Source organism: Aquila chrysaetos, chromosome 12, assembly GCF_900496995.4.
Source record: "Aquila chrysaetos chrysaetos chromosome 12, bAquChr1.4, whole genome shotgun sequence".
NCBI lineage: Eukaryota > Metazoa > Chordata > Aves > Accipitriformes > Accipitridae > Aquila > Aquila chrysaetos.
Window position 1 is genome coordinate 6,874,659 of NC_044015.1, and position 18,670 is coordinate 6,893,328.

General features: G+C 54.7%; 1 protein-coding gene across 2 annotated transcripts in view; it reads right to left on the reverse strand.

Moving 5' to 3' along the window:
• The window catches only part of LOC115349480 (transmembrane protein 121), a 37,505-nt gene extending 20,998 nt beyond the window's left edge, over nt 1-16,507 (reverse strand). Inside the window, exon 1 of one of the 2 annotated variants that reach the window (XM_030033834.1) lies at nt 16,425-16,507. The gene's annotated coding sequence lies outside the window, so the exon portion shown is untranslated. The remainder of the gene's footprint in view (nt 1-16,424) is intronic. The other variant, XM_030033833.1, reaches the window with a different exon arrangement.
• Between the last annotated feature and the right edge of the window lie 2,163 nt (nt 16,508-18,670).

Sequence of the window (18,670 nt, forward strand, 5' to 3'; positions counted from 1 at the left end):
TTCACCCTGGAATGTACATGCGGAGGAAATTTCATGCACATCAGGCTTAATTTACTGCACAATTTAGTTCGGAGCCAGAGCAAGACTCTTCCTGCGCATTTGCTGGAAGATCCTTCTGCGTGGGAAGGGGACCGGTATGTGATGTACTGCTCTGCGAGCGGGTCCTCAGGATGCTCCCGTGAGGGGCTGGGGCAGGGTACCGTCCCTCGTCCCCCTCCTGCTCCCTCCGCAGACCCCACCACCCCTGCAATGTCCCCGAGCCCTTCGGCGGGGGTCCGCAGAGCCGCTCTGGGGGTGTCCGTCATGGGGACTCCCTCCCCCTTGTTCCTGGCCCGTGGGTGCTGGCAGCGGCCGCAGACACGTGGCAGTGGGTGTCTGTGCCTGCAGCCCGTGCTGCCCCACTGCCGCTCAGCCCCTGCATGCTCCTCCAAGCATCATCGCGCGGCGCAGCCATGCCCAGGGACTAATTTAGGTTGGAAATAAGGTGTATATTTGTAACGGGCAGTTAATGGTGAGGGTAATTAATCACAGCAGCAGATTAGCGAGGGACATGATGGATTTCCTGATTCTGACATCTTTAAATCACAATCAGTTTCTCCTTCCAGACCTGCTCAGGCTGAGCCAGAAGCGATGGGCTCAGCGATGCATCGCGCAGTCAAACCTCCCCACAAACTGATGCTGTGGTGGGTATCCCCGTCCACATCCACCCCGCTGCGGGGTACGGGGGCTCGCCCACCCCGGGAGAAGCCAGCAGGGAGGAGGAGAACCTCTCCCCGCACCGGGGGCTTTGATCACTTTCCCTCTGATTTCAATTTTGAGACCGTTTCAATGGATCAAGATGTCATATCTGTAATGCTGCCAGGAAACACCATTTTCTTTTAGTATGCAGTGAGGAGCAGGTCATTTCATCTCCTGTACCTGCTCTGCTCCTCCAGCAAAGAGGTAGGACTGCACCTTCCCAGGGCGGCAGCACCTCTCTGTTCCTTTCGGGGTGGCTCTGGCAGACCTTACCCCATTCACCGGGGGAGCAGCACCCCAGCACAGCCCCTTCCCCGCAGCTTCTGGGGATCCGCACACCCCTACACGTTTGCGTGGGCGTTTGCTTCTTCAGAGCTGCTCTGCACCACGACGTGTGGCCTCACACAAGCACCGGGAGCCAGTCCCAAGCATCTGGGCCTCCCACGACAGATTTTTCATGAGTGGCTTCACGATCACGGCAACACCTTAAAAGGGAATCCGAAGCCATGCCTTTCGCTTTGCTTTCTGGCTCCTGAGCCTGCAAGACTCGCTTGGCTCACGCGTAGAGCCTTGTTCTCCAGCCACCAGCGCTAGACTCTTCACGCTGGCTTCCAAGGCAAGCCAAAAACCTCCTGCAGCCACACGACAGCCTGCCGCCGTCCCAGGCGGGGAGGACCGCAGGGCTCTTAATGCAACCGTAAGGGTCGCCAGCCCCGCACCCCCGCCTCCCCGATGGAGGAGACTGGGCTGTGCATAGGAAAAAGTGTGCAGGGGGAGGAAACGCCACTGAAAGGTGAAGTGAAAGTTAACACAGCTGCATAAATGAACTCGGGCACTCAGTACAGGGAGGACGCAGGAAAGCGTAATGCTGAAAAGTACTTTTTTTTGCTGAAAAGCAAAGCTCTCTGCTACTTTTTCCAGAGCACTTGAAAACCTGAGCACATCCTGACTCCCTCGGGGCATTCCCTCGAAACCTCTGGCATTCTCCCTAACGCTCCCCGTGGGTATCAGACAAAGGGCATGCAAACCATTTAATCCCATGCTACAGCGCATTTTGACGCTGCTGTTTTGCCAGAGCTGAGATCACTACAACGGGGGCCAGCTGCGGCAGGCGAGGGAGGCAGGGCTGCAGGCAGCATCCCCTGCCAGCATCCCCAGGGCCTGACGCCCGTCAGCGTTTCGTTTTACCCAGGGCGGCACATTGATCCCAGCGACGCTGGAAGTCGGCGTTAAAGCCATGCTTTGCCATTTCCCAGCTGCTGCTGCCCAAAGAAATAACGCTAACTGCGCGTTAACGTGGCAGGGATGGGCGCCCATGCTGCCTTCCTTGTGCCCAGGCGAGGAAGAGAAGGATTGCTAGCGTGCAGAGAGATTCCTCACCGAGAGAGCAAGTGCTGGCTCTTGGGGCACTTACATTCAGCAAAAGAAATGGAGAAAAAAAAGAGTGTGTTTACAAATATATCTGTTTATATATCTGTATGCATATCATTATGCTAAGTCATGGTGAGACAAAGTGGATCGGCTACAGTCTTGACATTCTAAAATTTGGTTTTATGTAAAATAACTATTTGCTTCATGTAGGGCAGTTGGTATTAAGATTTATTTTCATCCTGACTTGTATTACTGCTTGATATGATTGGGTAAAGCCCAGGGCACATGCATATCGTTGCCATTCATAACATATACATGGATTCATGACCTACCTAGCAAGCTGAATTGCCTTGCAATCTTTTTTCCACTGCAGAAAGCTTAATAAGCATATAAGTCTTAGAGCAAAAAGAGTCCCGATGTATTTGCTCTGCAAGAAGAGCTCTTGAATGGAGTTGTAGGAGCCAGAGAAAGCATTGCACCAACTGCCTAACATTCATTACCCACGTGGACTCATTTCTAAGAGCAGGACCCATCGTGTCCATGGGACTAGCAGTAGGGGACAGGGCAGTAAGAGTGAGTGGAGCAGTGACTTCCCTTTCCCCAGAAAAAATTCCCAGTGTGTTTATTTACTTCAACTCTTTAACCAAATGCCTTTGGCAAAGGCACTTTACTGTTACTAAGAAAGCATAAATTGAACGCTTACAAACATATACGTGTGAACCCCCATGCTCCTGCAGGAATAGAAATATGGTTACCATCAACAGGCAGAAATAGTGATTTTAATAATGACTTTTATGTCCCCTGGAGCTTTCCTGACACAGTGAGGAACATGTTCTTGCTGCGGCTCAGGTGCAGGGCCAGGAGCAGTTACCCGAGCCCATAGGTGGCCATCATGGGGATATGGCATTTATTCCATGGAAACAAAAGGTCCATCACCAACAGGAGCCAGGGAACTAAGGCTGCCCATGGAGAGTGAGGAGAGGAGACATGAACACGAGGGGAAGAAGTACCCGCTTATCCCCCCCGGAGAGGAAAATGGGCACGGTTTGATTTCTGCCGCAGAGGAGCAAGGATGATGGGAAAGGCACTGCGTGCACCAGGGAAGCTACTGAGAAACAGCCCTCTTCAAGAGACCTCTGCTAGTCCTTACAGAAAAAAACCCTGACAAAAGATGGAAAACCCACAGCTAGCTAAGGAGAAGGAATATTTCGGTTTATAGAAAGGTTTTCTCACAGGGAGAGAGAGATCCATAAAGGACCGGTTTAAAAGTCCTGGGTTTCTAGGGTCAAGGCTGAGCTGTGACACCCTGAGGGAAAGAAACAGCTTGATGCAAGCAAGAAGATGGAGATGTATCCACTGAGAGAAAGAGCCTGACCAGGTATATGGAGGAATTAGGATCACTGGCGCCAGCTGAGAGACCAGGTAGTTTTGGAATAAAAAGACCACGTTAAGGGTTTTGCTATTCATCTCCCTGGGAGTCATTTTGGAGCAATGCTGCTGGAGGCAGCGACACTGCTGGGACTGGTATCGTTTTGCAAGAGGCTGCTTTCCAGGCAGAGACTGAAGCGCAGATGCTCAAACTGATTCTGCTTGGATGTGGCTGGAGCAGGCTTTTAACCTGCCAATTACAGAACTGACACGAGGAGATGCTGCTTTTGTTCGCTTTTTAAGTAGAAAGAACATTATAAAAAAGCCAGCTGCAGAAAGTAAGCTTGGAGTGAGCCATCAGCACTGGCTTCAGTATAAACAGAAAGGTATGAAAAACAGGCTGGTAAACGAGGGCTTCAACCTGAAGAGACGAAACCGGACGAAGGGATCTCCAGCCTCCTCCACATGGGTACTTTTGCACCCTTGGGCCTCAACTTCAGCAGGGGCTGTTGGCAGCCCCAGCCAGCCCAGGAGTGATGCCGGCGGGGGTTGCTGAGCCACCGTGCTGGGCCATGCCACGCCGCGTCCCGCCGTGCCGCGTGGGCAGCACACCCTGCGTGAGCCCTGCTCACCAGCCTGGCAAGACAGGGTCAGCGCCGCCAAACGCAGCGGGGCCCTAAGCACCAGCGAGGCAGTAGAGCTATTTAAGCCAAAGGACAGTGCTGTCACAAGAACAGATGAGGATAAACTGGCGACGAATGAACTCCGGCTGGAAGAAGGAAGGATGGAGCTTTGGGCCAGCCCCGGAGCAGAGGACACAGAGAACGGGAGTCGGGTTTTATTCCCAACTTTTCCAAGGAGATGGCAGGATGCAGCACCCAGGCACCGGGGCTGTGGGCTCTACAACCCCAGAAGGCCTCAGCCCACAGACCCGCTATCGCCTGCCATGTCCCCTTCCCCACCCACCCTGCTGTTGTGGGGCTGGGGGGGTCCCCGCAGGACACCGCACCCTTGCCTCCCAGCTCCACCGGAATGCGTAAGCCCTGCTTTATTTCACACACGTGGCTTTTTTAAAACATGTGGCATTTCCTTACAAGTGTCAGCATCGACCTTCATAGCTGCCACGGTGATGAGCACCACAGAGGAGCCTATAAATAACATGAATGTGCCACACGCTGGCCCCTTTTATGGGCCCCACTCTTTTTGATTTACTTATATGCAAGATATTTTACAGGACAACCCAATTAAGCTTGACAGCTGGCTGACAATGAATTCATGCCCAGCGACGGCTTGCAGACGCTTTATATTAAACCAGATAACGTGATGCAGAAGACCAGTAGAACCTACTGGTGGGATTTTGCATTTGTACTTGCCGATACCACTGCAGGGTCCCCTATGATCTTTACAGCAACAGCCACTAACGGACCCCCACGCCGCAGGAGACTGGCAGGGCTCGCCCCGTTCGGCGTTGAGCAGCCGCACAACGCCAGGCTGCAAGTTTTAGGAGGGACCCTCAACTCCCTCTGCTGCGTGCGTCGGGCAAGCATTCAGTGACAGGGTCCCACCGAGCTTCTGGGATGTCTACAAGAACATTGCGTGCCTGACTGCATACGTTTTGGCTATGACTCGATCTGAGCAGGTCGCTCTGCTGTGAACGTAATGCAAAAGTGTGATCAGCCACTCCGGGCTGTACAATGGCTACAAATTTTGCAGGAGGCCACTGTGGAACCGAAAGCCCTTGATCAGGGGTGCCTTGGTGGCATCAGCACCCGCTGCTGATCCGAACTCAAGTCACTTTGCCTGCAGCCGGGCTGCTCACCCGGGCTTCCACCGCATCTTCCAAGACGGGCACTCCTCACATGGCATCCACCATAACTATCATCTCACTCGGCAGTTTTCATCTGATACCTCTGTCATTCCAGCAGTAATTCCTATTATATTCCAGAGGGGCGAGGCAGAAATAAAACAGCAGACCCGGGGCTTGCACGGCGTGTCTCTCTCAGCCTCTGGTAAGTCGTAGTTATTCTGGGAAAGCCTCTTTCAGTCCCCAGACCTGCTTCCACTTTTTCTCCCAACCAAATAAACGGCCGCGATGGACATCCCTAATCCCAGAGTTGCTTGAGCCGGCCGTCCTTCCCAGCTCGATGGTGTCTTTCTTACTCTGTCCCTGCACATTCCTGTGCCGCCAAGCCACGGGAGAGCATCCCCAGCAGAGACAGCTGAAAAACAAGGTTATTCACTGTGGAAATAATCAAAGTTGCTTTCTGTCTTGCTCTCCAGGCAAGACAGTGCCTGGATCCTGCCCCACCTCTTTGGGGAGGTGGGGGGAAGAAAGGCCCCATAGCACGTGGGGAAAAATACAGATGCCTCACTTACTTACAAATAAATGCAACAGCATTTTCTCAGCTCTTCTCGGCTGCAGCCCAGTACTGGATTTCAGGCCCAAATATCCATTTTCAGATTTTTGATCTTGGATGATTTAACAATATTGAGGATGGCAGGTGCCTCACAAAATCACATTCAGTCACTTGAAAACCCAATTTTCCAGCAATTTTTCAGACTGAGAAAGTTTTGATCTGCTGCAGTTTGATGTTGAGCTGACACCTGAACTTGGGTGGCTGGAAGGTTAATGAAGAGTAATGAGTCCCAATAACGTGACCTTAACTACCTGAGCTCTATGATTATTTGAATTCAGGTTTATAAATTCCCCCCAAATTCACATTCAGGGTGTCAGTTCTCCCCTTTCCTTCAGCATTTTCTCCTTTGATGTCTGCTGCATTTTCCTCTACTCTTTTTTCCTTCTTCCCTGGATGGTTTTATTTTGCCTTTGCCAAGGAAATCGAGCACAGCACAACTTTGCAAAGTTCTTTTGCAACTATAAATTTCCTCTACTCCTTCTGCTAGACTTGGGTGCGAAGAGGGAGTTCAAAGCAACGCTCCTCTCTTCCCGTGAATTTGAGGCAAGATCCGCGTGGGACAGCGAGGCTTCACTGCCAAAGCCTGGTTACACAGGAGGACAGAATTAATTAAGAGGTGATTAAGCCCCACCATAACCTCCACCCCAAGCCAGGGAGGCACAAGCTCTGCCCAAAGTCTAAGGGCACATGATGTTACGTGAGGTGAAAAATTGTGCTGGCTATTAGGTGGGACGAGTTGTGTAGCTGCCGAAAACATGGGAAGATCGGAAAAGCTGCAGAATCAGAGGAGAAAGCAAAGAAAACATGAGATTGATTTCTATTGGGGAAATAAGAACTGAATAAACCAGTGATTATATTCCTGTAACTGCAGAAGGGATGGGGAGGCGTGGAAGGAAGCCCTAGGTGGCTCACTGCTGTGCCAAACACTGAAAACCAGCAGTCACGCTCACCAAAATTTAAGATACCTCAAGGGAATTCAAACAAGAGCAACCCAGAAGCTGGATATTTTGCAAAGGGATTAAAAGAAAGCTTTAAACTAGGAGCCAGTGGCTCCACAGGTAAATTAATTCTGTGGAAGCTGCCCAGGAAAGGATGCGTAGCAGCAATGAAAGTTTCGTTAGCACCACTGGTGTGCGGTACCAGCAGATTGGGAAGCCGAAGTGCCGGCAGGCAGCCTGTGCGGGACAAGGAGAGGTGTTGATCGGCAGAACCACTATGCAGCAGGTTCTCCTGGAAATGCAGAAAACCGGGGAAGCCGTTGCCAGCCAGGATCTTGCTCGCAGAGGTAAACTGTAAACAGCTCTGGAAGAGAATCGCAAGTCCGCAGCAGGGAGCAGTTGCTTGGATGCAGAACTTGCCCAGCCTTAACACGAGGAAATCGCTTACGTGCTGCCAGTAGATCTACAGGAATTTCTTGTGCTTTTTAAATGCAGGCATACAAGTCCACAGGGGTCAACCCAGGCTGTCCTAACTTTAATAACGCAAGAACTCAGGATCTTTAATAATAAAGTTTCTATCAGACTACACTTTAACCTCACAATATAAATGACGTACAAGGGCAGGGGGTGGCTATAGAAAAGCTAACCTAAATCGCCCGGCCCTGCTGCTGTTGCAGAAATGAATCCGCAGGGAACAGAAAAGCCATCCCAGGGCAGCGGCAGCCGGCAGCCTGAGCTATCTGCTAATTGCTAAGGACAACCAGGGACCTGCCATTTGTTTGCTGTCTTGCTCGGTCTGGTGTGTGGGAAGGGCGAGGGCACGCTCGCACACTGTGTGGTTTGCAAACAGCACGGGCGGGAAAAGTTCAGCTGAAATGCTTGAGTTAGGAAAAAGCAGCCACATACAAGGATTAATAATAGCAGCTTGCTTAACTGGAGTTACTAGCAAGACCCCAGACATGTGCTTGCCTAAGCAGGTAACGCTATAAACTATGTAATAGGGCTAGCCTGAAAGCAACTACCCGGAGCTTCCAACAAGCTGGGTAGTGCAGCAGCTTTCTACTACTCACCTGAGCAAGGCCAAAGTGCTTTCAGGTGCACACAGCCCCTACGCCCAGCTATTTCACTAGACAAGATTTAAATGCCAGGAATGCAGCATGGCCCGCGAACGCACGTGTCCCCATCTACTTGTGCAGCAGCTGTTGCAGCGGTAGGAAATGGAGAGACTTCTTTCATTTTGCGGGCCACAGTGTTTCTCTGACCCTCCCAGCCCTGAGACCGCGGGAGGTTTGGAGAGAGCATGTTTCCAAGGTGCTCGTCTGTTTGCTCCCTCCAGCCTCACAACCAGAGGAAGAATCACTTGGCCCCAGGGGAACCAAAGACTTGTCCCCTCCATGGGTGCAGGCAGCTGGATCCGCTTCCAGATGCTTCCTCTGGGAGAAGGGAAAGGTGTGATGGGCTCATGGGAAGGGATGAAGATTTCCTTATGTACCTTGAGCATCAAACTAACGTTCAAAGCAGGCTCTCTGTGGATGCTCTGCACAGCTGGGCTCTCACACAGGTTTATCTGCAGAGCTGTCACAGTCCGAACCTCTGCTTTGCAGCCAGATTTTTATATTCTGTGCTGATTTCCCAAGGGTCTTCATTTGGGCTCATCATCCCCACAGGGATCAATAGGACTGCAGCTGCCATCCTAGCATCTGCAGCCAGCTTTGTTAAGCAGCAGTGTGGTCTGCTGGATAAAGCAGGGGCTGGGAGCCAGGAGCCTCCACCGAGGGCTCGGTCGAGCTGATCAGTGTCTTTGGAGACATCCAAGGCACGTCCCAGCCGGGCATTAACACCGATGACCTCGTGTCTGCCTGGTGCTCAGGGAAAGTACCGAGGAGCCCCATGGCTCCCGCAGGCAGAGGAGGCCAGGCGGTGGTCCGCTCCCGCCACATCCCACTCCAGCCCTTCCCTTAGCTGACGGCTCTGACTTGTGAAGCTGAACGCCGAAAGGCTACAGCATCCGTGGCCGGGATCAAGTGAGAGGAACGTAATTAAACTAGCCGGTGTAGTCCTACATCGTGGCGGTGGGGAGGTGGTTGGAGACATCTCCTCTGCCTCGGCTCTACGCTTTGGGTAATGCCGGGGGAGAAGCCCTTCTGCGGAGAAGTCCGGTGTGTGCGGCTGGCTGCAGAGCCAAGCGCTGCTCGCTAGCAGAGCCTTTCCAATCTCCCTGAGTGCTGCTGGCCCTTGCCAACCTCTTCTTTCTAAAAACCCTGTGGAATTACAGGTCCAAGAGCAGGCTGTAACAGACATACCAGATACCAGTAGCCATCTAAGACGATGTGGAAAATATACTCGCAACTGTGGGCTAAAATCTTGTATAGGATCAGCTGCATTCCTTTTCGTGGGAATCCTGTGATCTGCAACTTACGCACACTTTGCGTTTTGACACTGCCTCCCAAATATCTGTATTAATGCCAGGTATAACCTACCTTCCTTCACTTTTTGCTCTGTGGTCACTGTGCTCGGATGTGCAATGCAGGCATTGCCCAGCACAGGGATTCAAGCCTGATTAGCAGCAGCAAAAGCTCCGCTGATAGAACCGTATAATGATGCCATCCCAGCCGCTCTGATCTGGAGGAGCTAGACCTGCAGGGAAACACGCTCGTCCCCCTGATCACTGCACAGAGCCGCGTGCTCAAGAGTATCGCCTTCGGCTGCTGCCGGAGCCGGGCCTGACCCATCAGCACATTTCCCTGCTGCGTGCTCCTTCAGCTGTAATAAAGCTCCAGGGGAAAAATTAAGGCTGCAGTTTGTCAGGTGTCTTTGTATGCAGTGATGGATTCTGCATCTAGTTATTAACCTCTTGCAAAAGCTCAGTGTTATCTTGTATGGGAGTAATATTAGGTTAAACAGCTGTTGATAACTTATCTCCCATTATCAGCGACTTCATTCAAGGCAAATATTTACTCACATCCAAGAAGTGTGCTGTATTCCCAACGGCATTCTTTATGGAGTCAAATGAGAGCAGCTTTTCATAGATCTTAGGTACATAGGAGGCCCATTTTACCCAAGCGCCTCCTACGTGGCACAAGAAAACTCCCGGGAAGGACAAAGCCTGGACATGGCACATAATCTGGGGAGGAAACCTGACCTGGGGGAGGAAACCTAACTTGGGGAGCATCTCCTGCAGACACAAAAGTGCTGACCCAAATTCCCCACCTGCTGCCTCCTGCACCAACCGCTCGCGCTGCTGCTCCTTCCCATCCTTCCTCCCTCGGAAGGCAGGTCAGCCGTGGGCTAGCAGGTCCCAACAGGTCCCAACCGCCATGTGACCCTTTCCATCCCCTTTTTTGCCCTCTAATGACAGCCCCTCAACCGAGGGCTCCAAAGAGACATCCTCCGCCACTCCACTCCATCATTCAGACCTAGTATAGGTAGGTTCCTCTTAGCTGAAAAAATAAGTCTTTGTGCTCTCTCTGTGGACACTGTCAAGAGCACGTCAGCGGTTTGCTTCATGGTATTCTACCAGGGAGTCCACCCTCTTCTTTATTACTTTTGCTGATGCTGTAACAGTATTGCAAAGCCTTAGGCAGAGACTGAGACCCCGCTGAGCTGGACATGGTAGAAGCAGAGATCAGAGGAAAGAATTTGCATCCAAAAAAATGAGATCCCTGCAGTCTAACTTCTCCCACCACTGTTTACTGGGCTTGATCTTGCAAGTCAGGCCTGGGATGGGTTTCTGGGTTCAGATCCCAGGCGTTTCCCATCCACGCAGGCGCTGGAAGCCCCCTGCCACGCTCCCCCGCACACACAGACGGCCCCCCTCGGAGCGGTCCGCGGTGGCACAGGCTGTCCACCCATGTGCTCCTGCTTTCCCTGCTTGAAGTTAGCAGGCGTGAAGGCAGAGTTTCCCAGTGAGCTACACGGTCCAGGCTCCGCTCACGGCCTCTCCTCTCCTCCATACCACCGCTGGTCCACGCTGCAATGAGAAATTATACCTCGGTGATCGCTGGGCTGTTTTATTACGCCATTGCTGTTGGTGGAGTCAGTTGAACTGAACCCATGATCTGTAAGTAAGCAGCAGCCCTAGGAATGGCCAAGGGCTGGCGAGAGACCATAGTTAATGCTTAGTCTAAGCTGCGAGTGGCAGGTACATTGTAAGTGTGTCCCCTGACTCAGTAACCAACTGTGGTGAGTTTATAGCCTTTGATATTGTTACATTAATCATAAGGAATCTCCCAGTTCCTTGGAAATACAGCGACAAGCTCTCCAGGGCTGGTTTCAGTAGTTTTATTCCTAGGTAATAGCCCTCTCCCTCATTTATAGCTATGTCTAGACGCAAAGTGAGGAAGGTGCTATAAACACTTGATGTAAAAACCCTGTCTACCTCCTAATTCCTGCATTTCACATCCCAACTGTGCACTGAGTGCATGGGTATAAAGTCTGTGCTCGCACACCTTCTCATCCACCAGCCCTGCATGACAGCAGCTTGCTGTCCCCGGCACCAGAGCGTGGCGGGTCCCCAGTGGCAGCCCAGAGGGTCCCCAGGGGCAGGAGGCTGTTTGCTCGCGTCCTACAATCTGCCTCGAGAAAATGGCCAAGTGGGAAGGAAAGAGGCAAGGTGTGCTGCAAATCTTCTCGGGAAGATGCAGTAGGAGCAGCTCTGCTCCTGATGGCATTTCTCAGCACTGCCAGTCCAGGCACCCTCTGACCACATAGGACAGTGTGAAGAGGAAGAAATCAAACTCACCCATGAACAAGAGGAAAGAGTGGAGCTATTTAATCCTTTTTTGGGAGATGCTAATTCATTATTGATCAAAACCAACAAAATTAGCATAATGGGAAGAAATTCTAAAATCTTCCAAGGCTTCTATGGATGTCAAAAAAGCATTTACTAAGTTTAAAATATTGCGTTTATTGCACCCATAGCTCCAGTGACACCACCCCAGTTACACCTTGTACAGAGGGAGCGTCTCTACGTATTTTAAGTCTCCCCAGGGCACTTGAAATAACAAAGGCCTCTGAGGCAGACGAAGAGTGGTCAAAGAGGATACATGCTGAAGCCTCGGGACAACCCAACGTCACCGAGACTGGGCACATCACAGGGAAGGAGAATTAAATCACGACCCTACGGGAGATGATGGTGATGCTGCCTGGGACCAAGCATGCAAGGGAAGGGGCTTGGGAAGGAGTTGATTAGCACCGTCACACCTCAGCCATGCCACACCAGCTCAGGACCACACGTCCTCATGTAAGTGTCACACAAGTGCGGCATCTAAAACTTTGGCCTAGGGTCTTCCAGAATAGCTGGGCTGAGCCAGCTCACGACACCGGTGACAAATCCAGCAAGGAGAGAGGCAGTCAGGGACTGATGGCGAGTGAGTCGGTGACCTGCCCGTGGTGAGTCTGCTGCCAGCAAAGGTGGTGACTTCATCTCATGACTCTGGTTGTTGTCAATTATTTTCCACCTCTTGTGTGTATTCATGCACCGCACAGCACTTTGGAGCCTTCAAGATGAAAGGTACTTTCACCAGCACTTCAGTGGCTTGTTTCCTATTATAGGTCTGGTTTTGACACTCCCCCACCCTCTTATCTAACTTTCTCTACAAAGCTCTTCTCACTTTTTCATCTTTCTTCTGTGGTCCCTAGCCACGGAAAAAAAAAAAAAAAACAAAAGCCAAAACAACAAAACCTCATATTTATTTCTTTTTTGGAAAGCTTGAGATTAATCAGACACAGTGGTCTGGGGATAGGAGACTTTCACAAAGGTGATTCTCTAACAAAGAAGTCTGCATACTTTTCTGTAAACTCCTCTCTTCAAAATGGCTTGGTGCTTAAGGAAAAAAGGCCTTTGTTTTTTTGCTTTTAACGAGCCTAGTGGATGTTTTAATTAAATTGGATAGGAATTTTCAGAGTTACTTGATGTGAAAATGTGAGCCTGTAAGAGCCGCCTTTGATGCTTGAGTTATGTTTTAAACACTTGATGAGTCCTGCAGAGCTGTTAATCCTTTTAGCATAGCTAATAGCTATTGCTAGAGTGCTCATGAAATCCTGTTTTGTTTGTGTCTCTGCTGAGCTGGAGGCTTCCTCCGAAATGGCAGCAGTCCACCCTGGAGCTGTTTGCAGACCCCAGCCCCAGCAGCCCCCCGCACCACAGGGGGTGGGGGGAAAAGGACACCTGGGGACCCCAGGGCAGGTGGCTGTTAGATGGGAGCCACGGGGGTCTCCCAGCCCATCTAAACGGGGTGATGCTGGACCGCTCCGAGCGCCCGCTCGCAGGACCACGTTCTGGTGGCATCCCGGAGTTGTGCTGGGGCAAGGTCAGAGGCGTGTGTGAGCCCCCCCCGTCCCCCTCCGGGATGGGTCACCCGCATGCGGTGGCCTGGCGGGAGCTCGGGAATGGTCCTTGTCCCTCCGCTCAATAGTGGGGCACAGCGCAGTCTGTCTGGGCTTGGGAAGGAGCCCAACTCTGCCGTGTCCAGAGTTGCTACCTTAAAATACGAGCTTTGCTTCTCAAATATTGTGAGTTCACCTCTCTCCAGATCTGGAGAGCCTCCCCTCACCTTGTAAAAAGGCTTTCCTCTGCTCTATAGCTCTGGATTTGCTTGAGGGACAGGTAGGGAGGAACTGACTTTGGGGAAATGCAAATGCCTTCCACAAAGGATGCTGCAGGGAGAGATGAAAGCCAACTCCATTTGCATTAGTTCCGTAACTCTGGATGTTTTCCCTTTCCCGTTAAGACTGGAGTTACACACACACACACACACACACACACTTATTTTTGCCACAGAGCTATTCCATTGCCAGCTGCTCTTCCCAGAAGTTTTGAACAAATCCCCGTTTACACACTAAGCTACTTGTCAGAGCACCAGCAGCAACCTGCGAAGGCAGAAGGAGCACCCAGGTAGCTGTGATTCAGCAGAGCCCTGCCTTGGCTCTTGGGGCCAGCTCAAGCTTGCTCCCGTCCCCCTGTGCACAAACAGGGGACACCCCGAGTCTGCAGCAGGATCTGTACCCCCCCTCCTGCCACCACCCCCAGGCAGCGTTACGACCTGAGCACCTACAAGAAAACCAGCAAGACGATGAGCTCCACCACAGCGCAGGGGCTGTGCTTGTAGGTGGCCCATAGCAAAATATCAGCAGCAATCTATCAATTTGTTAAAGCAGAAAAACAGGCATAGGAAAACACCGTCTCTCTGGATCTATGTGCTATATAACTGAATAAGCAGGGCTGTCTCCCAGGTCGGTATGTGTACATGGCGCTCCTGGGGGATATCCCGCTGCTGCCACCGCCTTTTCATGGCAAGGCAGCAGAGGAGCTGGGGCCCAGATCCTCCACTGGGTTTCCTTTGAAGAGCTCCTCGGAGTGCCTGCAGTGCGCAGCAGGGCACCGGGAGCCGGACGGGGACATGGGGACACGGCATCGGGGACTTGGCTCCAGACTACAGCTCCAACCGCGATGCTGTGCCAAGCTCATTGCTTCCTCAGCTCACCGCTCTGAAACCCTCCTCCAGCATTTGCACGGTGTTTTGTATTTATTTCCCTTATTATTTTTTAAAGGGAGCAGGGGGATACCTCTCTGGCAGCAGCCCTGGCTCTGCCAGGTCCAGGGGAGTTTAAGAACACTTATGCTCAGGCAGGCTTTGAAGCCACGCAGGTAAACGGGATGGGACTGGAGATCCTAGTATTGCTAGTGTCTTAACCAGAGGTGCTTTTCTGTAAAACTGGCTTAAAAAGGCAGCCAAACATCTGTTTTCATTCTGACGGCAAAAGCTTTGCATTGGGAAACAGAGAAAAACCCATTTTATATTCTGCCCGGTCTACTGTTGGTTGCAGCAAAACCTGCAGAGAGCCCTAAAATTGCAGGATCTGTGCTTATTTCATCTTACATCGGCAACGCTCAGGAGAAGGGGATTTCTGGAGGAGTATTTTGCATGCAGTGATCAGACTCTTGCACTCACATCCATTCTTGCAGATGAAACCAGGGCACCCTCTTCACCCAGGGGAGAAGTCAAGTGTGCGGCCATCGGGTGGACATCCCACAGCCTGAATGCAGCCTGGCACAGCGTCAGCGGGGGCAGATCAAGGAGCTACCCAGGAGCTACCCGTGGGACTCAGCAAGATTGGCAGAGGTGGAGGGGATGGTACCGGGACTGGGCATTATAGTGGGCCCAGGTGAAGGGAGCTCACAGCTAAAGAGGCATTCAGATTCCTGGCATAAACCACCATGGGACACCTAAACCCTTGTGCCAGCTGCCCTGCTGCCTGACGAGAAGTATGACAGTGGCACGTCCAGAGTAAGGACTCTGGATCCGACCGACCTCCGGCTCAGAAGCATTGGATCAGGCTCCCCAGGTGACGCACCGGGCTGAGCTCAACTTCTGCACAGGCTCCAGTGGAGCCGTGGATCAATACCCCATGCCCATGGGAAGTCACAGCTCAGCTGCACAGCCTATCTGCCCGACGGATGGTGACGGTCTGCCACCGTGCAGGAAAAAAGAGAAAAAGGCTGCAAACGGGGATCTTCCAGGCGCAAGAAAGCTCCCCCCCTCGAGTAAAATCCACACCCGACAGCGCCAGCGAGGCAGGACCCCCAGCAGTACCCATGTCCTCCCGTGCACATCAGACCCATGGGTGGGCAGTGCCTCTCCTAGCTGGGTAGGAGAGGGAAAGGTCCCACTCAAAACACGTTCAGCATCCCCAGGGGAGGGCCGACCCCCTCTCTCCCCATATCCCGGGTTGTGCGGTGACCGCCGGGCTGAGCCACCTCTCCCACGCTCGCTTTCTGAGGTCGACCGCAAAGGAGAAAGGTTTCCAGCGTGGAGACCGGGAGCATCCCTGCCCGCAAGGCGAGCCTCCCGGCACACAGCCCCGCTGCGAGGAGGGCTGGAGGGAGTTCACGTTCCCTGGGGAGGACGGAGACCAAGCACAGCTCTCGCATCCTCCGGCTGAGGCCTAGCCGGAGAGCATCCCTGAGACCGGGATGGCCACCCGCCGAGGCGAGGCGCCCAGCGCCCCGAGCAGCAGGAGGCTCTGGGCATGCCCCTCGGGGACACCCTGATCCCACGGGTCCCACCCCGGGGCTCCGGGGCTGAGGGCAGGTTGCCCGCAGCCAACTTTGGTCCAAAAGCAACAGAGGCTTCTCCGGCATCAGCCCAAGCAGCCAGCCCTGCTCCCCCCTCGCCACCCGGCCGCCCACCCTCCTGCTGGGGGGCGCGTTGGCCGCAGCCCCCCCCCTCCGCTGCGTCCGGACGGTGCTCGGCGCTGCCCGAGCGGGACCCCGGCCCATGCCGCCCCCCCGCCGGGGGGGGGGGGGGCTCGGGGGTGCGTGGGCACAGCGGGGAGCGGAGGGGAGGGCGAGCGGCTGGCGGGGGGGAGCGCAGCCCGGGGCAGCCCCATCCCTGCAGCATCCGATACCGGAGCGGCGGCCGGGGTCGGGGGGGGCGGGGGGGGAGGAGACGGTGTCCGGTGGGACCGCAACGGGGGAAACTTGTGCCGCGTCCGGAGCCCGGCGAGGCGCAACCGGGAGAAAGGATGCTCGGAGCCGCGCCGCGCCGCGGGGGCGGCGAGGAACCCCCCGGTTCTGCCGGCGGTGCCTTACCTGCGGGAGCCGCTCCGGAGGCTGCAGTCCGCGCCGTAAATCCGTGTGCCGGGTGCGGCGCCGGGCGGGCGGGCGGGTGCACGGACGCACACCCCCCCACCGCCACCACCCCCCCACCCCCCACCCGCCCCGGGGCCGCGGAGCCCCGGCCGCCCGCCGCTCAGCCCCGCGGCGCCCGCCGCCCCCGCCGCGCTGCCCGCCGCCCCGCCTGGCCGCCCGCCGCCCCGTCTCGCCGCATCGCCGCCGCTGCCGTCGGGGGCTGCGGGCCGCCCCGCCGCCGCTCGCCGGCCCGCCGCCGGCCCCGCGGCCCCGCGCCGCGCTCCGCCGTCCGCGGGAGGCGCGCTGGGGGCGGGCGGCGGGGCGGCGCGCCGGTGCGGCGGGGAAGGGGGGCCGTCCCCACCGCCCCCTCCGCTCCGTGCCGCCGCCGGCGGGAGGGGGGCTGCGACCCCCCCCGAGCCCCGTCCCCCCTGTCCGCAGCCCCGTCCCCCGGGCCCCCCGTTCCCGGGAGCTGGGGTTTTCTCCACCGCCATCCCGCGGCCGGGGATCCCCATCCCCGTTCCCGGCATCCGAGAGCAACCCGTCCTCCGGGATGCCGTGCCTGTGTCGCCGGGGGCTGGGACTGCTCCCAGACCTCGGGACACCTGGCCCCATCCCTGGGACCGAAGAGTGACATCAGAGTCCAGAACCCCTGCCTCCATCCCCCCGCCTCCATCCCCATCCCTGGGGGCTGCGGTCAGTCCGAGAGCCCCGGACTCCTCAGCCCCAACCCCTGGAGCTGACATCAGTGCCAGGGCCCGGGACTCCCTGTCACCATCCTGGGGAGCTGTGAGGAGTCCCAAAGCCCCCAGGGCTGTCCTTAAGCCCCGGGGGCAGCTCGGCTGCTCTGCTGGAAAATGGGGAGGGGGCTGCCCGGTCTTTTCCCCCACCCCGCAGCCTCTCCCCCCGTAGCAGAGGTTCCACACCACCCCGTGGGGAGCGCAGGCCAGGCGCGTGCCCTGTCTCAGTATCAATTTTCCAGTCCCACTCCTGCCCCTGCCGTGCCTTCCTACCTCTCCCAGCCCTGCCCAGCCACAGGTGCGACGCTTCAGCGGGGTCATTGCTGTGGCCGCGCTGATCCCAACGGCACTGAAGGCACCCCTGCAATAGGTGGGCTTTGCATGTGGGTGACAGGGATGGGAACCGATGCCGCTAGAAACCTCTTAACTCCACAGAGCTTGGCTTTTGACAGCAGCGGCTGAAGCGTGGTGAGTCCTGTTTGAGACATCCAGCCTCAGTTGGAGTGTTTCCTGGGGTGCAGAACCAGTGATCCAGGAGAACTGGCTCCTTGGTTAGCTGTCTTCGTCACCGAGGCCATGCAGCACTGAAAGGTGAAGGGCAGAGGGACTCCAGCCTGCAGCCCTGCTCGCCCCCCTCCTACCCGCAGGCTCACAGCGCTTTGCAAAGAAGGACCAGTTGCACCTTCACTGTTTGCAAAGGAAATCACCGTCCCTTCGTGGCATGAATGGGGGACCCTTGTGAGATGCAGAATTGGCTGGCCCAGAGTCTCCTACTGCCTCTTAAGCCGCAGTTACCCCTGACACGGCTGACTGGCTCAGCTCCCCGCTGTGGCTACTGTTCCTCTGCACTGGGATGCTAACTACGGGAAAATTATCGAACCCAGAGCCAACAGTTTCTCGAGGTAAAGGCTGGAGGCTGCTCTGCACCAGGTCACCACGCCGGGCTGGGCACGCATTCCCAGGGGAGGCTGTGAGCATCAGCAGAAGGGGTGCCTTCGCAGCCTCTCGCCTGCAGCCAGAGCTGCTCCAAATGAATGAACCCTCTGCAGTTACGGATGGGACTATGTGGGAAGGGGGCCCTCTCAGGCAGCTGAATGGAAGCAGATTAAGGCAGCAAGTGTGTTTATATGAATATGAGCTTAATCCACTAACCAGATCAATCAAAGCTGCAAGTGATGCTTTTCCCCTGGAGTGCCTTGCTATTCCTGCGCCTGTTCCTACATCGCTGCAGGAAAAGCAGCTTTGCCTGGCATATACAGCAGCTGCCCTCCTACATCTGGACCCGCTTTATCTATGCAGGCCAGGCACAACCCTGATTTCCAACCATATTAATGAGCAATACTGTAGATTGCTATGAGGGACCTGTGGCCATGCCAGGTATGGCAGGAAGGCCTCACTTCTGAGTTGAAGCACCAATATAGCTGGGATGTGAAGTCCTGCAAAGCAGGGCAATTTAGAGATCTCTCTGTG